The 23,723-nt window shown below is 41.5% G+C and overlaps 1 protein-coding gene and 1 long non-coding RNA gene across 5 annotated transcripts in view; one reads left to right on the top strand and one right to left on the bottom strand.

Moving 5' to 3' along the window:
* LOC122458070 overlaps window positions 1-23,089 on the bottom strand; it is a 35,244-nt gene extending 12,155 nt beyond the window's left edge. The window contains exons 1-2 of the long non-coding RNA XR_006277900.1: window positions 23,052-23,089; window positions 13,675-13,753 (exon numbers count right to left, since the gene is read on the bottom strand). This is a non-coding gene — a long non-coding RNA (uncharacterized LOC122458070). The remainder of the gene's footprint in view (window positions 1-13,674; window positions 13,754-23,051) is intronic.
* NCKAP5 (NCK associated protein 5) overlaps window positions 1-23,723 on the top strand; it is a 644,081-nt gene that overhangs the window by 255,053 nt on the left and 365,305 nt on the right. The gene's annotated exons all lie outside the window — the stretch shown is intronic.

Here is a 23,723-nt window from a genome sequence, read left to right as displayed (position 1 = left end):
TGGTTTTTTTTTTTTTTGGTCTCAACAAATCCTATTTAACTTTAGATGACTCATTCCCTCTATAAGTGGATAACTTATTTGATCAGATTTTTATTAGTCTGTGAAATTACACCAGTTTTTTTATTTATGTAGCTTTGCAGTTGTTACACATTACATGTGATAACTAAGTAGCTATAGGAAAACACTTCGCAGTTCACTGTACAGTTTTTGAGCATCCATTATCTCACATTTTACAGGGACAGGGGCCAAATTTAATATCTGAAGTAACTCTACTGGGAAGCCACTGGAATTATACCAGGGATGAAACTGATGGAATATTTACCATCCATATATTTTTGTATGCAATATTTGATTATTTTTTCTTGCTGCATATAGAAGGTTCATGATTCTGAGAAGTCCTCCATTAAGTTTGCAGATAAGTATAATTTAATTTTCTCAAATAAGTTAAACCAATGCACCTCAGATCTGATCTCAGGAGAGGAATAATTAAGTTCTTATGATTTTTCAGTTGAAAACCCTGTACACTCAAAAAAGATGGATTTTCACATTGCTTGATATAGCTCTGATGAACATTCCTGTCCTCTGGGATATAAAATTGGATTAAAATAACATTTTTGACATGGGTTTAGCCTCATTTAAAGCTAGACTACAAAATTTTATGGACATTAAGTTCCCATTTTCTTTTAAAATTGAATTATTATACCAGAAGAAACAAGGGTTTTCATTTAAAATTACAGAATTCAGTAAAATGCATTTGATTAAGAATGAACATTAATAGTAGCATTATATCTGAATAATAATAATATGGTGAATAAATGGAAATGAATAGTAGAATAAAGAAAATGGAAAAACTCCTTGAAAACCAGCAAATATATAAGGACTTTATTGAATTTGAAATTGACATTCAGCTAGTACTGAAAACTGAATGTTCTTTGCAGAGTTAAAGTCAGCACTTTCTTTTTATTATTATTTACAGAGTAACATTGGGATAAAAACTTAAGAATGACAATGAATACTATCAAAAAATCCTCTCTGGTTTCGATAGACTATCTTGAAAGCTTTATTATAGTTTTAAAAGAGAGAAATCTATAATATGCTAAGGATCATGGGAATAGCTCATGCTATACAAGAGCAGTACTAGATTGTCTAGAGTCAGACAGATGCCCTAATAAATCAGCACAGACCACTTCTTAGACTTCATTATGCCCTTGATTTGTGGCTGCCACAATTTTAACCTATTGGGTCATTGGGCATTGAACCTGACATTGAACAATAGCCCCCAGTTTACTCTAGGCTAGCTAATAAAAAAGACAGATACAAATTCAGAACATTTGGCTCCTTCAACATTACTTACAGCCTGGGCTGATTTATAGCAACCAGTCTGAGACAGAAGAGACTAAAACTGATATCACGGTGCTCATATAGAATGCCTACGGTACCACATGTACAACAGCAAACTAAAAGGCACTTAATTAGATGTGGGAGCAGAAATTTCTTTTTCTTCTCATTTTACAGAGCTTGATATATTTTACTTTCTTCATGTGGCATAGCCATCTGTTGTGGAACATAAGACATTTATTGCTGTAATCACACTCCCAAGAGGACCGGTTATGTTTAGGTCGTTTCATAGCATGCTACTATAATAGACCTCCAGATTTTCAGTTTCTAAAGAACTTCAGAAGCATCAGCACAGCTACCTCAGCAGTGTCTGAAAGTACAGCTGTTTTTGACCACCACCATTTTCTTACGCTAAGAACCTTAGACGGTTTATTGTTATATGAAGAATTAAGACAGCAATAAAGGTAGAAATTCACTATCTGAAACAAGATACATACACACACTCACACACTAGTAGCTTAAAGCCCCCGCTGTCACACAGGTGTAATTTGTAAAGTCACGTGTATAAAAAAAGACAAAAAATATCTGGGAACTTAAAAATTCCACAGTAACAGACTGTGAATCCAAGTGATGATTGAATCTGGTGATATTCTAAACATCATCCTTGTAGCTGTTTCCAGTTCTTCACACTGACTCAGACATTCTTCAGTGTGATGCTTGAGGTTATTGTGTGTGCTGATTGTGTTGTTGTGCTGGGAGAATTGTGTTGATTTGTGCAGGTGCTGAATGAGCAGTATATGCTGTGGAGAGGAGCTATGTATGTATGGGGTTATAGTGTGTGCTGCTTGCAGTGGTAGCGGGTGAACTTTGGGGCAAGTGGGCCCTAGAAGGGGGAAAAAAATAGAAAAAGCCTGGTCATCTGAGTAATCTACCTGGGCCCTGGAGTCGGGGGCAGTTGCGCTGGTCCCTGAACTCTGAGCCTGGACTGAAAGGGTGGGACGAGTAGAGTCCTCTAAAGAGCTGTGCACTAACTGCCCCCTGTAGGCCCTGTTGGCATGCTCTAAAGGTACTTAAGAGTGCGTAAACACAGTCCTGTCTGAAACGGGTCTACATCAACTGCATAGGTGTAATTCATAAATCAGAAGGGCTGAGAACTTAAAAATTGGATGGTAACAGATTGCAAAGCCTGCTGATGATTCAGTCTGGTGGTATGCTGAACAAAAAGAGCCCTCCACCATGCTTATCGCTGATTCCATGGCTTCACAGTGATGCTACAGACATCATAGTCTTCAGAGTGACACACACAGGAACAATCCTGGAATCTTATATTTTGAGGTGGGGGGTTCTTTTTTTTTTTTTTAAACTTTATGTTTTTTTGTTTTGTTTTTGCTTTTCTCTGGCTTATTTGGGACAGTAGAGCAAATTCAACGCTGATGTAACTCCATTGAAGCTATTTTAGTGGTTACACAGTAATGAATGTGTCTCAGTAGATAAATGTGCACTGGAACATTTGGGATTATTTTAGGGTTTATTCCCCCCTCCCATTCCATCATGGGTCTATAAATAGTATCAAAAGTGTGGACAGAAAATATTTTTTTCTCTGCACTGTTATTTTCTCACGTAGTCAACCAGTGCTGTTTCATATTTGGCTAAATTTTATTTACTCTATATAATTTTAAGGGCAGAATAATATGAAGAAATAATTGGAAAAGTAAGGGATTGCTCCTGCAGTCTTTGCTCAGTGACCTCAGTGGGGAGGTTTGCCTCAGTAACATTAATGTAATGATTGCAACAGTAGATCTTAATTTTAAATTATTGACATTGTAATTCACTTTTTCCCTTAACAGAAAAAAGAATTGATATTGAAGCACATTATGCTTTTCCAGGTATAAAAGGGTCTGCTCCTGTTCCCACTAATGTCCAGGAGAATTTTATTATTGACTTCAACGGAACCAGGATTGGACCTTGGTCCCAGAATTTTTGGTAGGGTTGGGATGTTCTAGACTTCACAGAGAGTACAATCAGGAAACAAAACAAAAGCCAAACATATATACTACAGTGATGTAAAACCCTGACAGATGGAGAGAGAGAGACAGCATATGGACTCCATGACATTTTTCTAAGTACAAGTTTTAAAAAAGAGGCTTTCTTAAATAATTTTGCTATGCTTTCATCTAAAGTATTAGCACGTCTCTATGCTCATGGGTTGAATGCTGGTAAACTAAGGAGGTGTCAAGTATTCATCAGGTTGCTTTTGCTGTAATCATAAACTTCCACTGGGAGATCTTAATTGGTAACAAGTAAAATTGCTCTGCAAGAATTCTTAATGGTGAACACAGATTAAAATAACAACCGTGATTAGTTTTAAACTGCTTGACTAGAAAAGGACTAATCTTTTGGGAATATGATGCATGGCAAACAAATGGAAAACCCTGTGTACTGTCTGATGTTAAGGCAGGGCAGGCTTTGACAAAAATATCTAATGCTGTACCAACGGAATAAAGGCATACTCTGCACACATTTCTTTTCCTGTGGGGTCTCCCTGTAGCTTGGCTGAGTAGAACTAACATTAAAGCAGACAGAATCTTGGGGATCTTCATCATTTTAATCCCACTTTAACTCTTCCTGTAAGATTTCCAAATGATAGCTATATCTTCCAGCCAGTGATGTTGAATGGGATTTCCTTTGGAATCCATCATTGTTGCCCCTTGGTCATCTGCAGAGATCTTCGCAAAGAAATGCAAAGCTCTCCTCTCCGCTGTCTCCATATGAGGAGAGATTAAAAAGACTGGGATTGTTCACCTTAGTAAAAAGATGACTAAGGGGGGATATGATAGAGGTCTACAACATCATGAATTGTGAGGAGAAATTGAATAAGGAAGTGTTTTTTACCTCTTCATTTAACACAAGAGCTAGGAGTCACCAGGGCTTGATTAATGCAGGGGTTTTAGGGGCTGCAGCCCAGGGCAGTGGGCTAAGGGGGCTGGGAATGAGGCCCGCTGCTTCTTTTTATCCCTGCCATGGGCCGGACACTGGTCCCTTATCCTCAGAGCCCCACCCCCCGGGGGGCTGGAGCCGTGAGTGCCAGCTCGCCAATGTGCTCCTGTGGCCCCTAGGTGAGGGACATTCAGGGAATCTCTGTGCGCTGTCCACACTCCCGGCACCAGCTTCACAACTCCTATTGGCCAGGTACCTCTGCCTAGGGGCTAGACATGCTGACCACACTGGGGAGCAGAGCAACGTGGAGCCAGGGTAGGCAGGGATCCTGTGCCGCCGACCAGGAGCCACCCGAGGTAAGCGCCTCCCAGCCAGAGCCTGCACCCCGCACACCCTCCTGCATCCCAACCCCCTACCTAGCCTGTAGCCCCCTCCTGCACCCAAACTTCCTCCCAGACTTCACACCCCCATCTGCACCCCAACCCCTGTCCCAGCCCTGAGCCCCTCCTGTACCCAAACTCCCACCCAGAGCCCGCACCCCGAACCTCCTTCTGCACCCCAACCCCCTGTCCCATCCCTGTCCCAACCCCAGAGGCCCCCTCCAGCTGGAGCTGTGCCCCTTCCTGCACCCCAATCCCCTGCCCCAGCCCTGAGCCCACTCCCCCACTTCAAACTCTCAGAGGCCTCACAAAATCTATTAGCCCCGGGCCCACAGGAAAGTTAATCTGGCCCTAGGAGTCACCCAATGAAATTAATAGGCAGCAGCTTTAAAACAAACGTAAGTAAGTACTTCACAAAACACACAGTCAACCTGTGAAACTCATTGCCGGGGATGTTGAGAAGGCCAAAAGTATAACTGGGTTCAAAAAGAATTAGATAAGTTCATGGAAGATAGGTCCATTAATGGCTATTAGCCAAGATAGTCAGGGACACAACACCATGCTTGGTGTGTTCCTAAACCTCTGACTGTTAGAAGCTGGGACTGGACAATAGGGGATGGATCATTCGATAAATAGCTCTGTTTTGTTCATTCCCTATGAAGCACCTGGGCATTGGCCATTGTTGGAAGATACTGAGCTAGATGGACCATTGGTCTGACGCAGTATGGCCATTTTTGTTCTTATGTGTTAGTGGCTCAGTATTCTACCTACTCATGCTTCCAACACCTGCCAGTGGATAAAGACAGAATAAAATGCAATTTTAAGGTGCCAGGGCACATATACCTAAGTTGCTTGTTTTTGTCAAATTATTTAATAGCCATGTTCCTTTGTATCCAGGACAGTGCTAAATCTGAGAAAGCATTAGATTTGTAAATCTGAAGATCATGTGGTACAAACACTGACACTTTCCTTTTTTTTTTTTTAAGGGAAACCTTTACAATCTTGCAGTGAGGTGTGAGACTGTAACTGAGGCCAGAATTTGGCTCTTGGTATTCATTTGCATTATCTGGGTAGCTGCCAATTAAAATAATTAAATAACATTTTTTTCTATTTACATTTTGTGTGGTGTCTGTTATTCTTTATAGTAATGAACTAACAGAACTTGATTGAATGAAATTTACAGAGCAGACAAATCTTGCAGTTTTTTCCAACACAGCTGATAATGCCTCAGTCCTAAAATACACCATATGCTTTATTTATTATGTGAACTCATTTCTTCTATGAACCAGCATTTGAAATGTGGGCTTGAGAGGGAAAATCTATTGAGAACATATCTAATATTTGATCAAATGTGTATTTCTCTAGATCAGAGTAAATTTGGATGGTTCAATGAACAGGGAATATGTAGCCACTAGGTCACTAAAAAGCACTACTATTGCATTATCTGTGAATTAAACAGGCGTTCTTCCTTTCAATCTCTGGTACAAAGCCCTGTGTCATACCACAATTTTAAAAAGGGTCTTCTCCATGATTTTAAACTAGTTAGGTCGGTATTGTGGATAACTGGCAGATGGAAAAAGGAGGCATTTTATTGGCTGCATCTTATTGTATGACCTAAGAGATCACAGAATGCAGTGAGATAATCCATTCTCCTACAGAGATATACATTAAAGGGGACAGCTCTCTGAAAAGCAAGACACACAACAGGAGACTGTAAAAATAAATTCAGTGACTGCACTAAATAGGTAATGGGTTAAAGATTAGAAATGTACCAAACTACACAGATCCTATACAGTACATAAACATGAACTCTTTAAACAACATTAGTCTGATGGAGAAGACTAGAATGCTTACGTATTGGCGAAAGGGGGTAAGGAAAAACAGCTCAGTGCTTGTTTAATATTAATATTATTTGTCTCAAAGTACTGCTTAAATCACATTTAAACTAACAACATTACAGTGGATACCTTTTGAAAAGTTAGCACCTATTCAAAAGATGTTACTATTGTATCAGTGTTCCTTCGTGTACTGTATATAGAGGAAATATCTCACAAACTGATAAAAAATTGCTACTGGTTAGTTATTTACTTAAGTGCAACTACTGTATCAGATTAAGAAATTAATATCTCTCTTTAAACCAACAAGAAATTGTTACAGTAAATTATACTTGTTTTGATGGAGCATTTTCTAAATTAATTTGACTTATTTTAACAAAGCAAAGCTTGATGTTCTGTAGTACATAAGAAATATGAGGCAGTGGCTATGATCATTACACAATACATGCAAAGTGAATATTAATTTCTAAAAGACTGTAGATCTTGCCCAGCACTCCTCACTCAGGGAAGGCTGATGGCAGTGTCAATTTGAGTTTTGCCTGAATAAGGAGTGAAGTATTTAAGTCATTAGGAAAGGGATTTTGAGCTTTCTCTATATAAAATATTTTCCATATCATCAAATTGCTCTATATGTATACTATACAATCCCAGTTTAAAATTTTAAATTTGACAGAAAGATCTTAAGAACACTATGTAATTGTTCCATATGTTCACAATTATAAAACTAAAGAAATTAGCCAGTGCTTAATTTAAAAATATTTTAAGAAAAATGTATAATGAATTAGGTTGGGTTTTCTTTGCACAGATGTGCGGCTGTCTTAATAACAAGACTGCCTGAACCATGAATTGATTCGTTTCTGAAATTAAAAAATAGAAGCCTTGAGCAAAATATATTCCTTAGATTTATTTGGTGGAATAAAGATCATAAATGTTCCCTACTCAGTTGAAAGAAGAAAACTCCAGCAGGGAAGAGTGTGGAAGGTCTACTTGACATATGGATGTTTGTTAAATGTAAAATGTATGAACAGCCCAGAGTGAATGCTCCCCATTTATATCCTGAGAAATGAAATGTATAATCTTGGAATGGTTCACTATTTATTTTACATTTTTATAAAAATGAACTTTTTGTGTATTCAGATGGGCTTCTTTCTTTAGTTGGTATTAGGGTTAGAAGAATTTAGGAATTCATTTTACCTGATCCCATCTGTTTAAGGCAGATGGTTATTGTCTGGGTTTCCTGAACTATGCACCGTGGTTCAGTTGGAGGGCACTAGGCACAGCATGTATATATATACAATTGTATCACTGCATGGGTGAAATGTAGGTCTACAAAGAGGAATGTACCCTTTGGAAAATATTGGCGCACATGCTAATCTGAAAACCTGTCTCAGTTTTGGGTTCTGGTACTGAATCAGGTCATTAACGACAATTTACAATACATGTAAATGCTGCATTACAAGTTGAGCTTGTGAAGCTTCTGTCAGGTTACCAAGCTCTTTTTTAAAAAATAAAATGCTCTCCAAACTTATTTCAAGGCAAGCAGAAATTAAACACAAAATAGCACATAGAAATGTTTGTTTCTCCATTCTCACTATTGGCTATCTTCTGCCATACTTTTTTATGCTGAATTGTACTTTACTCCTCAAATAGTCCCATTGATCAAGGAACAGTGAGTGACAGGACCTGACCCAAGATCTTGAATAATTATGTAGTCTGAGCCTCAGATAAAACAAGTGTATCTTTAAACGTACGTACTCTCTCTTACATATAAAGCATGTGGGATGGATTCTGGTCTCAGTTACGCTGGTGTAAATCTGAATAATTCCATTAAACCCAGTGGAGTTACCCTAGATTTATAAGTGTAAAAGAATCAGAATCTGGATCTAATATAAACAACCTATTATATTGTAGTATAGTATAGAAATATGTGTGGCAGATAGGCTAAGTGTGTGGAAACTTGAGTGACAGATTTATCTCAAGTGTTTTTTTTCCCTTTCTTGTTATGTGGGGAGAGAATACATAAAAGTTAGAACAGGATTGCAGAAAAGCATGTGTATTGTCTATCATGATCTTAGATGTGTTGTTTTCTTTGGAATTCTTTGAGGAAATATCCTAAATTAGTCATTCTATGATTCTATGATTCTATGATTTTACTCAAGAAACTTATGAAATAAGTTGGAGAGCCCAGTGCAGCCCAGTTTTCCTTCTGTAAGCCATAAGTCATTAACACTAATTCAATAGGCTCTATAAGGCCACCTTTCTGGTCACCATCAAATTTTGCACCGCCTCATGGCACCCTTTTTCACCATTTCAGAAGGAGGCCAATGACTGAACGAGCATGAAGGGAAAATAATTCAATCACCTCTAGGAGGAGAAGGACCCAGAAAGCCCTTCCAAGCCTATATTGAATCACACTCTCTGAGCTATGTGGGGAAGCTAGCACTGCTGTTACCAAGTCATTGGGTAAATAGGACTTGGATCTACCCATCTTTCCCTGCAAACTGGCTTCATTTATAGAAGATAAGTTCAATAACCTAGCTTAGCATATCTGTTTGATTTTATATTGCACCAGCATTGATAAAGTTTGCTCCATCATTATTATTGATTATCATTTACATTAAAGTAGAACCTAGAGATCGCAGCTGAGATCAGGGTCCCATTGTGCTAGGCCATGTACCTACTTACAGAGAGAGACAGTGTATGTCCCCTGGCCCCAAAGATCTCACAAGATAGATAGGCAAAGGGCAGGAGGAAGGGAATACTAGTATGCCTATTTTACAGATGAGCAACTAAGTCATATAAGGAGAATAGGTGACCAAATTCATACAGAAAGTCTGTGGCTAAATCAAGAATTGAACTCAGAACTCCTAGGTTTCAGTCCAGTGCTTTAACCTCAAGAACATCCCTTCCATCAAGTCACAGTGTTTTGCCCTGTCTGCCTCATCTTAGAGGATGTGGTTAGTTATCAGCTACACTGATAATATGTAGCACTTTTAAATTTTCTAGGCCTAAGGGTATGTTTATACTGCATTTTACAACTCACAGCAGGAAGTCTCAGAGCCCAGATCTACAGACTAGGGCTCACACTACAGTGTGTATGTACAGTGGTGTATGTAGACATTGCACCTTGAGCTGGGTCATGGGTTCTGAAGACTACTCTGTGCTCAGGCTTCAGAGCCTGAGCTCCAGCTCAAGCCTGAATGTCTACACTGCTATTTTTAGTGCCGTAGTGCTAGCCTGCAGGGATTTCCCAACACCCCCCACACCCAGTGATCAACCAGTTGCATACAGTATTGTGGTTCGAAATTTGAATAGAAATTGAAACATTAATACACACTTTGAAAGCATATACAGCAGTGGTGGGCAACTTGTGGGCTGCACGTGGCCCATCAGGGTAATCCAGTGGCGGGCCACAAGACATTTTGTTTACATTGACGGTCTGCATTATGGCCGCCCAGAGCTCCCAGTGGCCACGGTTTGCCATTTCCAGCCAGTGGAAGCTGTGGGAAGCGGCACGGGCTGGCCACTGTTTCCTACAGCTCCCATTGTCTGGGAATGGTGAACCGTGGCCACTGGGAGCTGCGGGTGGCTGTGCCTGCGGATGGTCAATGTAAACAAACTGTCTCATGGCCCGCCAGTGGATTAGCCTAATGAGCTGCATCCACCACTGATATACAGCATATGATAAAATACTTGTACCCGAGAAAGCATAATGTGTTTGAAAAGTATGAACAAAGACTAGCTTTCTCATACAGCTGTTGTTTACGACAATGTCAGTGCATTTGTTTCAGCTATATTGTCCAACCTAATAATTTCTAATTACGATTTGTAAGCAAGGTCTGAACGAGCTCTCCCCTGATAGCTAGTGATGAGCCAGGGGGTAGATGGAAAGGCTTCAGGACCTGCCTGTATTTACATGAACACACCTACTCTTCCTAGGTATCCGGCAGACAGAGCTGTGTTGTCCAAGTGATCAGTTTGGGCTAGTGCTAGGTTACAGATCATTTTAGTATTGAATGCTGGGGTAATCAAATGTTATCCTTATTTCAGAACTGTGCTTAGCCTGCCTGAATGAGGCGGGATGTGGAGGGGGCGGTCTCCCTCAGTGCTTAATTTGTGCTAGGACTTGCCAGAGCTGAGCCCTGGGACCTCTGGGCTTGCCACATCAGTTATGAAAGTAACAAATTTGCTTGAGTTCCTGCACCTCTTTCATTACAAAATAAGCAATGGTCACCCTCAACTGAACTCACCTCACTAGGCAGGGGGGGTTGGATGCCAGATCCCAGTGCGGAGAGAGGGTGGGGCACAGGTGTTTTGCTTGGTGGTGTGGGCCCTGCCTAAGAGTCACAGGTACTATTTGATCTGCCTCTCTCCCCTGTTTAAAGATGAGCTGATTAGGCTCCATAGGGAGTCTTCTGGTATAAGTAACCACTAGAGCTGAACTCACTGATAATCAGGTCTAAGTACTGAGACCTGCTGTGGGACAGTGTTTCTGTGGAAGAAACTGCCCAGCCTGCAGTAGCAGTGAGGTTCCTCACTGAGAGCTGGGTGGAACCTCAAGAGACCAACTTGCAGAGGTCACAGTGGCAGGTGGCAGCAGAAGGTGATGGTGCAGGGCCATTGGGGACAGAGCGGTGGAGTGAATGGTGGCACGACAAACAACATCGGCCAGAGTGAGCAGCCAGAGCAAGTGGTGAGCAGCCAGAGTGAGTGGTGAGTGGTTGGAGGAACGAGCAAGATGCCTTCTTCTCTCCCCCTCCACCCCCGCAGCTCCCAACTATGAGTACCGTGTGGTGGAGGGAGAAGGGAGGGACACGTTAAAGGAGCATTTGTTTGTTGGATTATATTTTAGTGACTTTGCTCCAGAATGCTAGATTTGTGGTTGGGAAACTTATATAAATGTACGTTTCCTAGGAGGCTAATATTTTAAAAATGCATTATTTGCCAGTGTTGTTATCTCACATTGCCACTAACTCAAGAGGTTGTTATCTTGGGGAGTTTCTGTACTAAACTTTTTTATTATTATAATTCATTTTTATGTAAGAACAGCCATATTGGGTTAGACCAGTGGTCCATCTACCCCAGTATCCTGTCTTCTGAATGTGGTAAATGTCAGGTGCTCCAGAGGAAATGAACATAACAGGCAATCATTGAGTGATCCATCCCCTGTCGCCCATTCCCAGCTTCTAGCGAACAGAGCATGGTGTTGCATCCCTACTCATCCTAATAGCCATTGATGGACCTATCCTCCATGAATTTATCTAGTTCTTTTTTGAACCCTGTTATAATTTTGGCCTGCACAACATCCCTGGCAAAAATTTCCACAGGTTGACTGTACATTGTGTGAAGAAGTACTTCCTTTTATTTATTTTAAACATGCTGCCTATTAATGTCATTGGGTGACCCCTGGTTCTTGTGTTAAGTGAAGGGGTAAATAAGACTTCCCTATTCACTTTCTCCACATCAGTCAAGATTTTATAGGTCTCTATCTTATCTCTCCTCTTAGTCGTCTCTTTTCCAAGCTGAAAAGTCCCAGTCTTTTTAATCCCTACCCCTAATCATTGTTGTTGCCCTTCTCTATACCTTTTCCAATTCCAATATATCTTTTTTGAGGTCGGTGACCAGAACTGAACACAGTATTCAAGATGTGGGCATATCATGGATTTATATAGTAAAAGTGGAGGAGTTTGATTTGCCAGACTGATCAGCCAAGCCAATACTGACAACCTACATGAAAAGGCTTCAAAATACCATGCCTCTGGACAGCATCAACATGCAGAAAGTCTTATAAGCCAGTCACTGTCAAAGCAAATTTTAGAAGTTACTTAATGAGGCTGTTAAGAATGCTGGAGATATAACTCAGTTTATGTGAATCAACATGGCTGTCGCATCATACTTTCTGTTTAAGCAAGAGATACCACACACTACAAACTGGAGGCCAATGTTAAGTGCATTGTCACTTGTTAATCCTGAAGTTGGACACTGGTTCCAAACAAGACTGGCAAATGCTCACTATCTTTCTGCAAGAAACTCAGCTAACTGGTTAGAAGCATGTGCCGCAACAGTGAAAGACTCCGCAGTTGAAAAAGCAAAGAACTCTCTCACCACATTCAAAAAATGTGCATGCATGGCTGATGAATGTACCATTGCAAACAGACATCAAGTATTAAGTCACTGAGTATGTTATTTTGATGTCCGTGGTAGGCCAGTAAATGTCTGTGGTAGGCCAGCAGTCTAGATGTTCAGGTTATAGAGGACACATCAGATGCATCTGTGATATCTTAGAAGAGTTAAATGATTGAAAATTGAACCCCAAACAGATGGCCACTTGTGCATTTGATGGAGCTGCAAACTTCTCTGGAAGACATAGTAGAGTACAAGCTTTCCTTAGAGAAAAGTGTAACCTTATCTCTCCTAAACACACTGCAGAGACCATCTACTCCAACTAGCACTAATATGAGCTGCAGAATCTTCAAAAGACATTTAAAAACCCATAAATTTAATGGCTTTGTTATACTCTTTTTTCAGCAAGAGTCCAAAAGGACTGAATGTCTTGGAAACAAATAGAAGATACACTGGGACTGAAGTTCAAATTAGTCCAACCTGGGAAAACTTGCTGGCTTTCTCATGAGTGATCCTTGGCTGTTGTCTTAAAATTACTGCACCATTATTACTGGCTTTAGAAAGTATCTACAGAGATAGGACAGATCTAAGTAGTGCAGTTGGTTGACTACTTTTGCTACTAAGTTCAGAGAAGACTATTGCCGTTCTCTCTCTTGTAAGTCTACTGTTAAAACCACTTGGGTCATTAAACAATACCATCCAAAAATCTGCTATAACAGTAGAAGATCTTTGTCCACCAATAGAAGCTACCCTTCGATCAATCAGAGAGATATTCATTGAAAACGTACTGAAAGAAGCAAAGACTTCAGCCCAGAGGTCAACAAATGAAGGCACTTATATTGAATCCTTAAGTGAAGAGGACAAGAAGTGTTTGTTAAGCCAGCTGAAAAAATACACAGACTTGATTCTTATAAATCTATAATAGCGATTTCTGGATTCTACTCAACCACTGCGTCTTATAAAACACCTACAGTTGAGTAGAGTGAGGCACTACCAGCAATGGAGCTGCTATGTGATCAGGACAGAATAGAGAATTTTGAATACAGAGTGGAATATCCTACCACGAACAAATGAAGATTTAACTTCAACTTCTTCTTTATCATCACTAGTGGTTTGACCCAATCTTTGTTCTGTGGTTTCCTAGGATGAAAGAAATAGGAATTTATCTATTGCTACCCCCAGTCACAGCAGCTACAGTTGAGCGTTCTTTTTCCTCATTGAATAGAATTTTGTGCTCTGAAAGAAGTCACCTTCTGCCTGATCATGAGCATACCATGAAGGACTGGAAGTAACAGATACACAAGAAGCCACCAAATATGAATGCACTGCATTCAAGAAATTCATTAACAGAGTTGTGCAAAATTATAACAAGAAACCACGAAGGATGTAGTGTACCAATGTACTTCATAGTAGGCTTGAGTAGCCAACTTTAATTTGTGTGATGAGTTAAAAACGTAAGTTAAATCTAATAAAATGGTCGTAAAACATTTTTCAGTTTTTGCTGTGGAGCCATACAACCTACCTTCACCCACACAGTCTCACCCCCTTGGCCCTCAACCCCTCTGTAAATTCGAACTCTCCCACTAATTTCAATTCCTGGGGGAAACACTGCTAGCCTGAATCTGTAACCTGGATTCTGAGACTCTCTGCAACAGGTTTTAAAACCCCAAGGTATGTCTACACTGCAATTGAACACCTGCGGCTGGCACATGTCAGCTGAGCTTGTAGTGCTGAGGCTATGAGGCTGTAAAATTTTGATTTAGATGTTTGGGCTCAGGCGTGAGCCCAAGCTCTGGGACTCTGAGAGGGGGCAGAATCCCAGAGCCCAGGCTCTGCCTGAATGTCTACATTGCAATTTTGGAGCTCTGTAGCCCAAGCCAGCTGACAAGGGCCAGCTGTGAGTGTTTAATTAAAGTGTAGACATACCCTCTGATCTGTTGCTAGTTTCATCCAGGTCACTCATCTGGTGTCTTGTTTAGCTCCACTACTAGGTGTAATGGGGGATAGGAGAATTTGGGGATAGGAGAACTTGGCTCAGGATGATTTAAGATCATTATCCTATTCTGGATACAAGTTTCCTTTAATTCTGAAGAATTTGGCTGACTTCCTGCCTCCACGTTAAATATTTAGACCCAAAGTACATTTTCTATAAGTTGTGTGTGTTGTATGAGACCTTTTTATGTTAAGGAATGATATTTGTCATGACTGTGCTTAATATTAAAATGGTGTTGTCATGCATGTGGCAACTCATATCAGGGTATATGGTCCATTTGCTAGTCAAATTTTTAAAATCAGGAATAAATTCCAACAGATTCTGCTTCAGGGGGAAAAATTCATGAACTGATAGTGCAAACCTGTGTAAACATTTTTGAAATTGATCCCACAAGGGGCAAGGTTTCAATTATAAAGCCGTATTCATCAGAGTGTTAACAACATGAGCAATTTTTTTCTTCTGTTTGATTCACCTTGGTCCTGAATTTGCAAACCTTTGCTCATGTGAACAGGGGTGCTGGATCAATTTTTATAGTGGGGGTGCTGAAAGCCATTGAACCAAACTGTAAACCCTATATATAGCGGAAACCACAGACTCATGCTAGCTCAGCTCCAGCTAGCGTGCTAAAAATAGCAGTGTGGACATTGCAGTTCCTGAGTCCAAGTCCATCCAGCCACTTGGGTCCAAGCTCAGGTGGCTAGCCTGAGCTGCTGCCAGTGCCATAATATTCACATTGCTATTTTTAGCATGTTAGCTCAAGCTGAGCCAGCACAAGTCTATCTACCAGGACCAGAAATCACACCTCCCAGCTGCAATGCAGACATATCCTAATAAGTCCCTGATCATGCAATGTAAGATTGTTCTAAGTGCTTCTAAGGTAAATTAAATCTGTGTATTGAGGTCCCGCATAGACTTGATGGACTCCACTCTGGGTGGCTAGGGAGGGGAGATTGTATGCAAAGGTAGTGCAGATCTCCCAACACATGCCCTCTGAGGCTATATCTACACTGCAAATGGGGATGTAATTTGAAGCTTGTGTAGAAATATCGACCATGCCTGCTCACTAAAAATAGCAGTGAGGATGTGGAGGCATGCGGCACATACCAGGCAATGCAAATACATACCCAGGAGGCGAGGCATGCTTGTAAAGTTTGTGCCAAAGCCAGCATTGTTGGGTCCTCACTGCTATTTTTACAAGCTAGCATGGGTATGTCTACATGAACTGCAAATTGCTCCCCAGGTTCAGATGTAGTCTGAGAACCAGATCCATTAACAAAGTTTCAAGCACTTTGAAACTGTCCTTTCCTTTCCGCAAAGAATACTTTGTTAAAATGCCTGAGTTTTTGGCCAAATGCTTCTATTCTAGTAGACATGGACATGCAGAATTTCCCTTCACTTATGTTCTCTGAATGTGGATCTTGGCAGGATTTGGGCCATTACTGAGACATTTTTTGAAAATACAATTGGAACCCACTTGTAGGGTCTACTCCAACTCCCAATAAAATCAATAGCAAAACTCCCACTGACTTAAATGGGAGCAGGATAGTGCCTATTGGCTTGATCCAATGTCCACTGAAATCAATAGGAAAATTTCAAATCATTGCAATTCTACTTATAGGCCTTGTCTACACTGGGAAATTGACCTCCATAGCTATAGCAGAATAAGGTATTCCACAGTATTTATACATAGCTCCCCCTATGGACACTTTATAAAAGTGACTTTTATTCCAGAACAGAGTCTCCACAGTGGGACCTATTCCAAAATAGCTATTATAGAATAGCTCATTCTGCAATAGGTATGCTGGTAAATTCCCCTGTGTAGACAAGTCCATAGTGAACCTGTGCATATGAGGTCTGAACCAACAGAGTGCTCTGTTCTCCAAGTTCCCACTGAATGAGTGTTAAGGACTTCCTATATATCTCAGGTTCAGACTCAGAGTGAAAATAATTTATTTCCACAATGACTTCACTATATGAGATTTCTAATCTACTCCTATATAATTAATTTTTGGAGTTCTAGGAATTAACTGTTAGTAACCTGTGGGCATAATACCTGAAAGTCCAGTAAACGAAAATTCTGTTTCACTCCTGTGTAAGAAGAGTATATAAATCATTGTTAAAAAGGATAAGAAGTGTGTTAAATTTAGTAACTGTTTGTTAGTTTTTTCAGACTTTTATTAGAAGTATCATGTTTCAGCTTTCCCCCCGCCCACTCCCCCAGTGCAACCTTTCTTTATGATTAAATAGTCATAGTGATATTATTAATTACAACTGAGCTACATCATTCCTGATCTGGCTGCCTATCAGATTTATTTTCAAAGTATTTCTACTTTGAAAGAGGTATGGAATCAGTTGTGGATGATAGTTAGCTGAATTTAAAAACACCAGGCCTGATTCCAAGCTCACTGACACTGATTTCACACTGGGGAAATTTAGGAACATAGTGGTGGGCCACACTGGAACTGACCCATGGTCCATCTAAGTCCAATGTCCTGTCTTCAGTGGTGACCTGGTGCTTCAGAGGAAGGAACAAAAATCCCAAACTGGACAATTATTGAATATATCCTTACCAACAGTTGGGTCTTTCCATGTAAAATCTTTCTTATTCCTTATATGTTAAACTAGAGTTACTTGGTTTTACATTTAGTCTAAAGGGTTCTGAAATATGAGCTTTGCCATGAATGTTCTTAAAAGTATGCTCTATGATCTATTAAACATTTATGTTAGATAAAAATTGATTCAGGGGCAAGAACCAATTCAAGATGTGGTATATGCACCTATACACCCTAGAGTCACAAACTCATATACACATGAAACTCAGATAAACTATTAGTCTTGCAAATAGAAGAGGCAGACAAGGAAGAACAGCAACTCAGTGATCAGGAGCAAAGTAGTTTAATTTGCAGAAAAATATTTTTGAGTTATTGTAAGTTGTAGAAAAATAATGTAGTTCTGTTTTTAGTTATGAAATGTTGTGGTCATAGATTAACAGCCCACTCCTCCTCTATTGACTTCAGCGGATGCAGGATTGGGCTCTAAATAGTTAAACACTTAGCAAAGATTTTTTTAGATTGGGTAGTATTAACTAACCACATTTTTATTGTGGATGGCAATACTGTAAGATTATCCAAATACTGGTATGAATTACCAGTATACAGAAGATTCATTGGAATTTTGGAAAAGCAGGATTGGGCAAATGTAGGCAGAAATGGAAAGAAATGCAAACTAAGAAAGTTCCATGCTCTATGACACTGTATTTAACAATCCATAATTTAGAGATAAAGTCAATGGACTAGTACAACAGTTCTCTCACACACATCTTGCATACACATCTAAACCTCAAAAGTAATTGGGCTTGGTAATTTTAATCAATGCAGTTATACAGGAATCTTTTGCTGATACTATAGTTTAAATGAACACATATGCTAGCCACCTGACTGTGAGCTGTGTACTATCAGTGCTCTGCATACTACAGTTTGCATACCACTAGTTTAGAATATTATAAAAAGTATATAGGGGCTTCAAAGGATTAGATTTTTATCCGTAAATGACAACAAAAGTCTACTTCACCACACACACACACACACACACACACAAAGTGATGGAAAAATATTTGCATTGATAATAATCAAAATTTACAGATAGGCAAAGTAAGAAAAATGCTGCTCGACTACCTGTTGAGTTTGAGTGAAGGATGTTTACTTTGTATATTTTGATGTGATGTTGACAATTTGTGTGTTAACATTTATAGAGCTTTAATTTTTTAAATCTGAATTTCTCCTGTTATTGTTTAAGCCCCTGATAATTTCCTAGACCTGTGAAAATTTAAATAAATATTAAAAATGCTTTAAAATAAACATTGATCTTATTTGCTAAAATTATATATAAAATGTAAAAATTGAATGCTACCAAGATGAGTATATGGTCTTCTGCTGTCACTTACATGCTGAGATGAAACTATATGTGGCAAGTAAAATGTCAAGGTGAAACTAAAATGCTTATTTTCAAGCAAGGGATATTGGTACCTGTGATAGCATTTTATTGCAGTGATGTTATTTCTATTATATCAGAAGCTTAAGGTACTTTATGTTCAGTCATTAAAATTGATGGCTACTGACTGAATACAGGGAAAGTTGTTCACTGTGATTCCACTAGCAATTAAGCAACTGCATGACTTCCGTGTGGGTACTTAGGTCTTGACTTCAATGGGACTACTTATGAGCTTACAATTATGTATATGCTTACATGTTCTGCTGAATAGTAGCTGTCTGGGACATTACAGACTAGCAAACACATACAGCAGGTATGTCTCTAAACCAATTAGAATGTAGTAAATCAGAACTTGCTTCCTTATCTTTCTAATGGTCCTTTGCCATTTCCTTTCTGACTTCAAATTTGGGATTATTTCTGTTCAGTTTATACCTACATTCCTGTCCCCTTCATTCTGCTAGCCCTTTCCTCACATTCTGTTACTGCTTCATTAACTTTTGCTTGTATCATAGCTTTCTTCATCTTAGTATATCCAAAAAAAAGGATATCTTTCTAATTTGTAAGGAAAGCAGGCTTTACCAAAATGCCAAAACTGTGAGTTCCACTGTGATGATATATGAGATACTGACAGCTAAAGCTCACCAAACCAGGGGTTTGGCTAGAAAAGCTTCCCTGTCTCATTGTGTTTGATCATCTTAATTAATTAGCCTCTTACAGTTTGTATGGCAACTTCCACCTTCTCTGTATTACCTAGATTTCAGTAAGGCATTTGATACCGTGCCACATGGGGAATTATTAGTTAAATTGGAGAAGATGGGGATCAATATGAACATCAAAAGGTGGATAAGGAATTGGTTAAAGGGGAGACTGCAACGGGTCCTACTGAAAGGCGAACTGTCAGGTTGGAGGGAGGTTACCAGTGGAGTTCCTCAGGGATCGGTTTTGGGACCAATCTTATTTAATCTTTTTATTACTGACCTTGGCACAAAAAGTGGGAGTGTGCTAATAAAGTTTGCAGATGATACAAAGCTGGGAGGTATTGCCAATTCGGAGAAGGATCGGGATATTATACAGGAGGATCTGGATGACCTTGTAAACTGGAGTAATAGTAATAGGATGAAATTTAATAGTGAGAAGTGTAAGGTTATGCATTTAGGGATTAATAACAAGAATTTTAGCTATAAGTTGGGGACGCATCAATTAGAAGTAACGGAAGAGGAGAAGGACCTTGGAGTATTGGTTGATCATAGGATGACTATGAGCTGCCAATGTGATATGGCTGTGAAAAAAGCTAATGCGGTTTTGGGATGCATCAGGAGAGGCATTTCCAGTAGGGATAAGGAGGTTTTAGTACCGTTATACAAGGCACTGGTGAGACCTCACCTAGAATACTGTGTGCAGTTCTGGTTTCCCATGTTTGAAAAGGATGAATTCAAACTGGAGCAGGTACAGAGAAGGGCTACTAGGATGATCCGAGGAATGGAAAACTTGTCTTATGAAAGGAGACTTAAAGAGCTTGGCTTGTTTAGCCTAACTAAAAGAAGGTTGAGGGGAGATATGATTGCTCTCTATAAATATATCAGAGGGATAAATACAGGAGAGGGAGAGGAATTATTTCAGCTCAGCACCAATGTGGACACAAGAACAAATGGGTATAAACTGGCCACCAGGAAGTTTAGACTTGAAATCAGACGAATGTTTTTAACCATCAGAGGAGTGAAGTTTTGGAATAGCCTTCCAAGGGAAGCAGTGGGGGCAAAAGATCTATCTGGCTTTAAGATTCTACTCGATAAGTTTATGGAGGAGATGGTATGATGGGATAATGGGATTTTGGTAAGTAATTGATCTTTAAATATTCAGGGTAAATAGGCCAAATCCCCTGAGATGGGATATTAGATGGATGGGATCTGAGTTACTATAGAAAATTCTTTCCTGGGTATCTGGCTGGTGAATCTTGCCCATATGCTCAGGGTTTAGCTGATTGCCATATTTGGGGTTGGGAAGGAATTTTCCTCCAGGGCAGATTGGAGAGGCCCTGGAGCTTTTTCGCCTTCCTCTGTAGCATGGGGCATGGTTGACTTGAGGGAGGCTTCTCTGCTCCTTGAAGTCTTTGAACCATGATTTAAGGACTTCAATAGCTCAGACATGGGTGAGGTTTTTCATAGGAATGGGTGGGTGAGATTCTGTGGCCTGCGCTGTGCAGGAGGTCGGGACTAGATGATCAGAATGGTCCCTTCTGACCTTAGTATCTATGAATCTATGTATGTGTGTGTGTGTATATATATATATATATATATATATATATATATATAATCTTCTTACTATATGTTCCATTCTATGCATTCCATTCTATGTAGCCCACAAAAGCTTATGCTCTAATAAATTTGTTAGTCTCTAAGGTGCCACAAGTACTGTTCTTTTTGCCTCTCTAGTTGTTTTCTGATTATATCTCAAGCTCCATCAGTTCTCCCTGTTTGTGACACCTAACACTTTTGCTAATTAAACTGTTGAAAATCTAACCCACTTCTCCTGCTTTCCCTACAATCAGTCTTTCTCCCTGAAATTTGACCATTGTGCCTTTTGTTCTATGATATACTACATCTACCTAAAATAACTTAGAATTTATTCATAAAGGTTGGAGTTTTAAACATATACTGTAGTTGTATGCGTAATACAATAGTCTAAAGTTTTTTTGTTGTCTAAATTTTGTAAGGGAGTAACTCATCCATCCAGTAGTGTGACTGGCACAGATCCCATTTGGCATAATTGTAACCACTTATCACTTTTCTGATAAATAATTCCAGCACAATGGGCCAAGAACTTTCTACCTGGGTGAGTGTTTGCCAACTTTTCAGGATATTTTGAAAGGCATCTATTTATTCATTATATATTTCTGAATATTTAAGAGTACATTTTTTATTCTTTGCACTTGTATAGTCACAAAGTAGTTTAACAAAACAACCAAACTGACAAACTGTTTAGCTCTCTTGTTTAAGAAATACAGAAGCACAATAGTTTGCACCATTGATTTCCCCCTTTAAACCTGAAGATACTGAACTTGTTTTATAGTCTTTATTAAGAAAATATTGGCTTTGCCAGTGTATTTTGAGTGTAGTAGTGTTAATATACTAAAGTGCTTCTTCAAAGAAATTACATCTTCCCCAACTTTAACACTAAAAGAAAAGGAGGACTTGTGGCACCTTAGAGACTAACAAATTTATTTGAGCATAAGCTTTCGTGAGCTACAGCTCACTTGCTCGGATGCATTCGGTGGAAAATACAGTGGGGAGATTTATATACACACCATAAATATAAATCTATATAAATCTATATAAATCTCCCCACTGTATTTTCCACCGAATGCATCCGACCAAGTGAGCTGTGGCTCACGAAAGCTTATGCTCAAATAAATTTGTTAGTCTCTAAGGTGCCACAAGTCCTCCTTTCCTTTTTGCGAATACAGACTCACACGGCGGCTACTCTGAAACTTTAGCCAAAGTCACCTATTAAAGCATTGACCACCCAAACAAAACACATTGATTTAAAAAAAAAAAAAAAAAGTGCACTGACTTGAAGCTAGTTGTGAGTGTCACAGATCTGTTGACAGTTTTAATGTGTAACTTGCCACTTACAGCACTTTTTGTTTTCTCCGAGGGGAGGGAGGGGATGGCACATCGGAGGCTGGTCTGCTGGTTCCGGGCGAACTGATAACCAGGGTAAGGTAACTGTGTGTTTAGTTTATGAGCAGGAAGCGTTTGGCCAGGGGGATCAGGGGCAAGGGTGGGCTCCCTTGTCGTGCGCTGGGGGCTGGGCAGGGCTCAAAGCTTTCCCGGAGCCTGCCTGTCCAAGTGTCTTGCCTTTCAGGCACCCAGTTCGCAGCAGACAATAGAAGCCCGCACTCTTCCCTGCCTCCCTCCCCTCGCCGGGCTCGCCTAACCCCTGCTGCAGGCGCGGATTTGTCAGAGCCATTCAGTTGAGACTGATGATGATTGCAGCAGATGGGCTGGATGTGACAGCCCCCCTCCGAAGCAGTTTCGCAGGGGCCGGGGGAATTAGCAGGCCCCGGCCGCGCCGCGGGAACGCACCCGGCGCCCCGGCCGCGCGCGCGCGCGCGCGCCGCTCGCCCCGCGGAGCCTCGCGCCCCCCCTCCCCCCGCCCCGGCCCGCGCACATGCGGCGCCTCCCGCCGCCCCGCCGGGGAGCCAGCAGGGAAGGAGCCGCTGGAGCGCAACCGAGCGGGCGAGGCGCGGGGCTCCCCGGCAGCGGCGGGGGAGAGCGGCTCGGGGCCGCGCGGGCGGGCCATGGAAAGTTGATCGGCTCGGGGGACCCCGGCCGCCTCCTCGCCCCTGTAGGGGGGTAGCGTCCCCGCCCCGCGCCCTGCTCCAGCATGTGCCGCCGCAGGCCAGGTAAGGAGCCGAGTCCCCCAACCCCGCCGCCGCCGCCGCCGCCGCCTCACCTGCTCCCCTCCCCTGGCCCCGCGCCCGGCTCTGCGGGCGGCCCGTGCGCGCCCCGGGGGCCAGGCGCAGGGACGGGAGCAGCAGCGGCGCGCGGCGGAGCAGCCCGGGTCCCCCGCGCGGGGCAGGGGAGGGCGGGCGGGCGGGCAGCTGCTGCCGCCGCCGCCGCCGCCGCCGCCTCGCGGGCTGCGAGAGGGAGGGGGAGGGGTCAAGAGGCCTGCGGGGGGGCTTGGGTCCGGCTGGGGAGGCGTGTTTGTGCCGTGAAGGGGACACCTGCTCCTCTCTTGTCTCCGCGGCTGCCACCGTGACAGGTCTTGCTTCCGCTTCTGCTGCCCCCTTCTTCCCCTGTCTCTCTTGCTGCCAATTCCCCGCAGCCCCAGGCTCTCCGTCCCTTCTGACGCTGCCGCGGCCTCTTCCCCTGCTGCTCTCCTGGCCCCGGCCCTTGGCTCCTTCGCCCGTCTTGACCCTGCCCCTACTCTGCTGTCCCAGCTGCTTCTGCTCCTGCCCCCTCTCCTCCCAGCTCCCTCTCCTGCCGCTGCTCCTCCCTCGGCGGCTGCTGCTGTTGCTCCTCTGTGAGGGAGGAAAGCTGCACAATTGTGTGCCCTGTTGCTACTGGCAACTACATGTACCGAATTGCTACGCATCCATAAGCAGCTTAATTCTGATTGATGGCC

Source organism: Dermochelys coriacea, chromosome 11 (genome assembly GCF_009764565.3).
Source record: "Dermochelys coriacea isolate rDerCor1 chromosome 11, rDerCor1.pri.v4, whole genome shotgun sequence".
NCBI classification, from domain to species: Eukaryota; Metazoa; Chordata; order Testudines; family Dermochelyidae; genus Dermochelys; species Dermochelys coriacea.
The sequence above is the reverse complement of the archived record's forward strand: the minus strand, read 5'-3'. Positions and strand labels throughout refer to the sequence as shown.